This window comes from Montipora foliosa, chromosome 2 (genome assembly GCF_036669935.1).
Source record: "Montipora foliosa isolate CH-2021 chromosome 2, ASM3666993v2, whole genome shotgun sequence".
NCBI lineage: Eukaryota > Metazoa > Cnidaria > Anthozoa > Scleractinia > Acroporidae > Montipora > Montipora foliosa.
The window spans coordinates 53388714-53394521 of record NC_090870.1 but is presented as its reverse complement, the minus strand read 5'-3'; the positions used below and the strand labels follow the sequence as shown (position 1 = coordinate 53394521).

General features: G+C 39.1%; 1 pseudogene; it reads right to left on the bottom strand.

Annotated features, from left to right (window-relative positions):
- Positions 1 to 163: 163 nt before the first annotated feature.
- On the bottom strand, positions 164 to 4488 carry LOC137987845 (uncharacterized; annotated as a pseudogene).
- Between the last annotated feature and the right edge of the window lie 1320 nt (positions 4489 to 5808).

Genomic DNA, 5808 nt, shown 5'->3' with positions numbered 1-5808 from the left:
AATAATATTTAATCGTCTCTAATGGAGAAATGATACTAACCAATATAAATGTGGTTGTGTGAAGACAAGTTAAAAGGGAAAACAGCTCACTTTACGTCAATTGCGAGCTCTCTCTGCCATATCTTTTTCAGATGTTCACTTCAAGCAGTTTAGAAGGAAGTTGTGCAGATAAGAATTGTATACGCACTACATTGAAAAATCTTGAAACACATTCAACAAATTTTCCAAAATATGTAATTAAAAGAATTAAAAGAACCCAGAGAAAAGCTATTCATAATCATCCAGGTTTAATGAAGGTGCAAAATTGTGCACCATCATCTTGACTCTCTCTTTGCTCTTTCCAATCCGCTGCACAGTGTCTTCAACTAACGAGAGCCTCTCCTTTTCTTCGGTGTATCTGATTTCCAGTTCCTGGCATCGGTTCTGGCAATCTTCTTCCTTCACCTTGATAGCATCAAGCTGACTTTGTAGACGGTTGATCTTCTCTTTCAATTCTCCTTTATCCACTTCCAGTTTTTTCATCAATTTCTTCTCGTCCAGAAGTAGTTCCGTCACCCCTTCCATATTGCTGAGAATACTCTCAGCCTCATCTGAAAAAATAAGCAAAGACATTGCTAATTTAACTTACGCGCACTTTACGTGGGCAGAAAATTGTAAACAGACATTTTCCAGGGGCACCCACCGTCAATTTTCGGAAAATATCTGTTCGGAAGACTATTTGAGATTTCGGAACATTTGTTGTAAAATTTCTTGCTTCCCTGCCTTTCCTAGGATTTTCGAACATCTGAAAAAATGGTATAATTGCCCACTTTTAACGGATTTTCACCCTAAATAGGTCACCTAGAATTTTCGGGAGCCTTTTTTCTGGCTGAAATTTTCGAAAAGGTAAGCTTTGATCCCTATAGTTTTCGTATCACTAGACTTTCAGCTAGGAAATCCGAACAGATAAAAGAATTTTAGGGGATAAAAATATGCCTATATACGTTTAAATACCTAAATACGTTTATAAACAATGCTATGTTTAAGTGGTTTTGAACTATATTCTCGTTGCGTGCCCCTGATTTTCCCTATAAAAATCAAATGTTAGTACACTCATCCAGGAGATCTCCTGTTACCACTGCCATCAGGAGCTCATTAAACAGAGCCTCTATCTCCCATTCTTGGCATAGGAATCAACCCTTTTCCGAGTACATTTATTTATAGAACTCCTCCCTAGGGAGATTCAGCATGCTCACTGAACACTATAAAAACCAGTCTCCCTAATTGGGAAATTCAGCACGCCCTCTGTTGTAAAAGCCCATCAAAACAAAGCTATCTTAGTGTCAAGGGAAATGCCATACATGAACTTTCCTTTGGAAAATCCTGTTCTGAAAAATAAATCTATTTGGGAAAGGTTTGACTCAGGAATTAGTAGAGACAGAGATTCCCCTTGATTAGCTCCTGCTTCCATATGATTAAGAATACTTTCTGCCTTGTATGAAATTAAATTGTCTAATTTCACCCTGACCATAGATACAGCTAGAAGCTTTCAATATTTCCACATGTAATTAGTGGTTGACTCTATTTTCACGTTTACTATTATTATCCTATTATTCAGAAGTAATATTTCTAAAGGAAGGGGGGAGGGGTTAGGGTTAGGGTTAGGGTTAGGGTTAGGAGGGGGAGACATGCCCCTTCAACCAAGACAATGGTATGTCCAAGGTTGGAATTTAGGGTATCAAATTGATTGTTAACAAATACATTAATTATTGCTACTTTTACAGGGAACTACAATAAAGGATTAAATAATTAAACCAATTAAATGAAAATTTAAAATGCTACACCAATTTATTGGAGGGTACATGTACGTCCTGTTAAGGTAGCAAGAGAAGAGGCAGCACTCTCCTCAGCAGCAAGGAGGTCACCATGGCAACCGAGCCACAGTCCACCTCCCAAGACCCTGTCAACACATCACTGAGAAAAACCAGTGTGAGAAATGTATACTTACCCCAAAATATAGCAGGGAGGGAGGGAAAAGAAGCAAGCACACCCAACTGATCAAGGATGGTGCCTACTAATTCAAAGGTATTTTTGCGCGGTTTACGGAATATGCGGGAAAAGCAGATCTGAACAAGTGTTATTGAAATCCAAAAAGAAAATTGGGGGTAACCCTGCATTCTTTGAAGATAATTAATCAACAATATTTGTAAAAAGCTTTGAAATACAAAGCAATGTATGGCGTTCTTTTCCAAATTGAAGTTTAGTTATCTCTGAAAAATGCATGGTTACCCCCAATTTTCTTTGTGGATACCAAGAGCATTTGCTAAGTTTTGCTTTCTTCGCATAGTTTTGAACCGTGCAAAAATATCTCTGTATTAATAAGCATCACCCATAAGAAATCTGAGTATCTCGAGATGCGCAGAACTTATGCGCAATAACAATAGTAGGCACCATTCTTAATTTTTAGCACATGGCATTTGCCCCTGCAAACCTCCTTAGAGTCCCCCCAAATATCCCATCCAGGCAAAACCACTGCATCGGATTGGTTTTATCTTTGCCTAAACTATATTTCTGCAGCTGCAACTAACAAACATATCTCCCATAAGCTGCTGAGCACCTGCGGGTGTAACACCCCTGATCATGCCTTGATTTCGAGTCCGAAAAAAAGAGCCAATTTAGGATGCTTCCTATTGCAGATTCCAAGTTTCCAATTGAACTGAACTTACCATTTAAAGCATTGCATCTCAGAACTAATGACTGATATTCATCCACATACTGCCTCGTTTGTTCTTCCATCTTTTGTAGTCTTTCTCGTTCCTTTTGATCTTTAAAATCTTTGATAATTCCTTGCATTACGGTATTGACTGCTGCTGACCTCACTACTGTATGACATGTTGGGCATTTTTTTAAATCACCAATGCAAGTCTTGCAATATGTGTGTCCACAGGGTATAGCAGCCATTGGCGTGTGTTTGGGCCCTGTCATATGTTTTTCACAAACGGGGCACAAGTGACTCGCAATACCTGATTCACCATCGTCACTAACACTCCGCTGACGTTGTTTATGCTCAGTAGAGGGTTGTAATGTCGCCTTGAGCCTCTCGGCAACAGTGTCTGCTAGTGCATTAAGCATATCACGGAAGATAACTCAGGAGTCTTCAATTTTGAACTATCATTAGGAAGCATTGTTATTTCCAGTACTACATGTATCTGCAGGGTCATTCAAGAGAGAATCCTCATCAGTTTCACCATGCCTAATATCATCACCATGGTGATAACTGTCATGATTATCATCACCATGGGGACTTAAGTTTGATTTCACTGATGTCCTTGATGAAGGCCTTAATTTATTATGAAGTGTTTGTTTACTTGATGAAAGAAGGTTTTTTGAGACACTTGCAGAGCTTGGATTTTCATAATTTGATGGCACATACTCCTGGTTAGTTTTCACTTGAGTATCATTGCTTGCTTTCATCCGAGAGGAGCTGGGATTCCTTTTCTGTGAGCCGGTGGCAGAAGGTGGTCTTTTGACTAGTGGGTTGTCAGACTTTGATATCCACGATATCACATTAGAGTGGTACGGTCTCTCTGTGGTTCAGGATACAACGGTTTTCTCCTGGGATTTGCTGTGAGGATTTCTGTTTGCAGCGTTTGCCGAAGAAGAACCAGACATTGCTGGACGTGTCCTAAACTTCGGTACATCAGGAAGAGTGGAGTTATCTTTGTTCACAGATTTAAGTTTTTGTGTAGCAGTCTTCGATGCTTTTCGCTCCTTCATCTACTGGCTTTGTTTTTCACGAAGTACCTTAACTTTTGAAGCTGTTTCTTCTATATTTTCGCCTGTTCTGCTAAGTGACTTTGTCTTATGTTTCTTCTTTCTTTTTTTTCTTTTTTTATTTAAACATATTTATATACATGTTTGCCCCAAGAGCTAAATGAGCTCATCACGGGGGGCCTACACCAAAATTCTAATTACCACATAAAAAACAAACACGGGCACGGGATACAAAGTAAGTCAAAAAAGACAGTTAAGTTAATTAGGTCAATGATAATGACCACGAAAAGAAAAACGTTTAGACTCTCTTATAAAGTGCTGGACATGAGAGAAGATTTCAACGTTTTCATTATTTGACATGTCAGAAGAGCCAAACAGAAAAACTTCAACTTTTTGCTGGTCAGAATATTGACCAGAAGCTATACGAGCAGCAGCAGCGAGCAAATCAGATCTGAGGGCAGCATAATTAGGACATTGTAAAAAGAAATGAGTTATAGTCTCATTGTCAAAGCCGCAGCTACAAATAGGTGAATACTTAACAGCGATCTTAAATAGATAATAATTTAGACCACAAGCGCCTAGACGCAGTCTAGTATGAATTACGCAAGAGTATCTGTCAAGAGCATAATCAAAAGGCGAAAAATACTTTGGAAAGTTAAAATAATTAACTAACGCTCTCTTAAAAGAGCCAATTGAATCAGATTCACGAATTTCCAAATCAATGTCGTTCCACATTATACCCTAATAGACCCCTATATACCCACGTATACCCCTATATACCCATGTATACCCTTATATACCCACGTATACCCTTGTATACCTTTATATACAATTATATACCCATGTATACCATTTTATTATATGGAGGAGAGTGTTTTACTGGGAACTAAACCACTCGTTGATTCCATACGCCACTACATCCGGGACCCGAGTGGCGTATTTTCCGTATGTCACCTTTGTGAGTGTCGTATCGTTCAATGACGTCACGATTCCCGCCTTTTTTATAAAGCCCAGCCGTAATTGTAAAACTTGACTACTTTGAAACACAATAAAATCGGAATTTATCAATATTTAGTCTCCATATAATAAAAAGAACATTACACGTTGGCTCGAAGATATGAATTTTATGTTCTCGTGGCAAGAACAATATCTCACTCGTTCGCTTCGCTCACTCGTGAGATATTGTTCTTGCCACTCGAACATAAAATTCATATCTTCTCGCCACCATGTAATATCCTCTATATATACCCCTGTATACCCACGGATACTCTAGTCAAAGGGAACGAAGATGCTGGGTACGAGGGTATGTCGGCCCCTAATAAATTCCACGCCTATTCACAGCTCCGAACCGCCCTTGTCAACATAGCCAACAAATTAGATGGCTCATATATTCAAGGGAAAAATCATTTGTCATATGGTAAGTACTAGAGTCGCAGATTACAAAGTGTGCGCAAGCACCCTGCTAAAGGTAACATACATACAGGCATAAGCTTTATTTCATCTCGAATTTCCAAACAACTACAAGAGTTAATATCTTCGAGACATTACATTTACAGCTAAAATACATAGCATATACAGATACCTATTAAATAGCTAATATTTAAAGATATATTCATTAAAAAGAAAAGCCGCTGTACAAAATGTAGCCCTGGGTTCTCTTTTAAAACCAGTAAACTCATAGGTACGGATAAAATCAGGTAGCGCCTCTGTCTGAGACAAGACCAGACACGCACGGCTCTTACGTTACGTTTATATTATGCCTATAAAATCAATTGAAATGTCAATTGCTGGTACAAAAAAAAAGAAACAGGAACCAGCATGTTATTTTTTTTTTGGAAGGCAAGGCATCGAAGAGCCAGAACATTTTTCCATGCGCTGACGGAATGTTTGAACAAGAGAGAAAAACGCAGTACCTCCAGACACCGGCGCTGGAGCGTCGTACCAAACGAGTCATCCCGGGATTTTGGCCCGTGCGATTGCTTTTGGACGCAGTTGGCCCTTCGCTGCTTTCTGCTACCGACCTTGCCTCCCCGTACGGCATTGAGGGAGAGATAT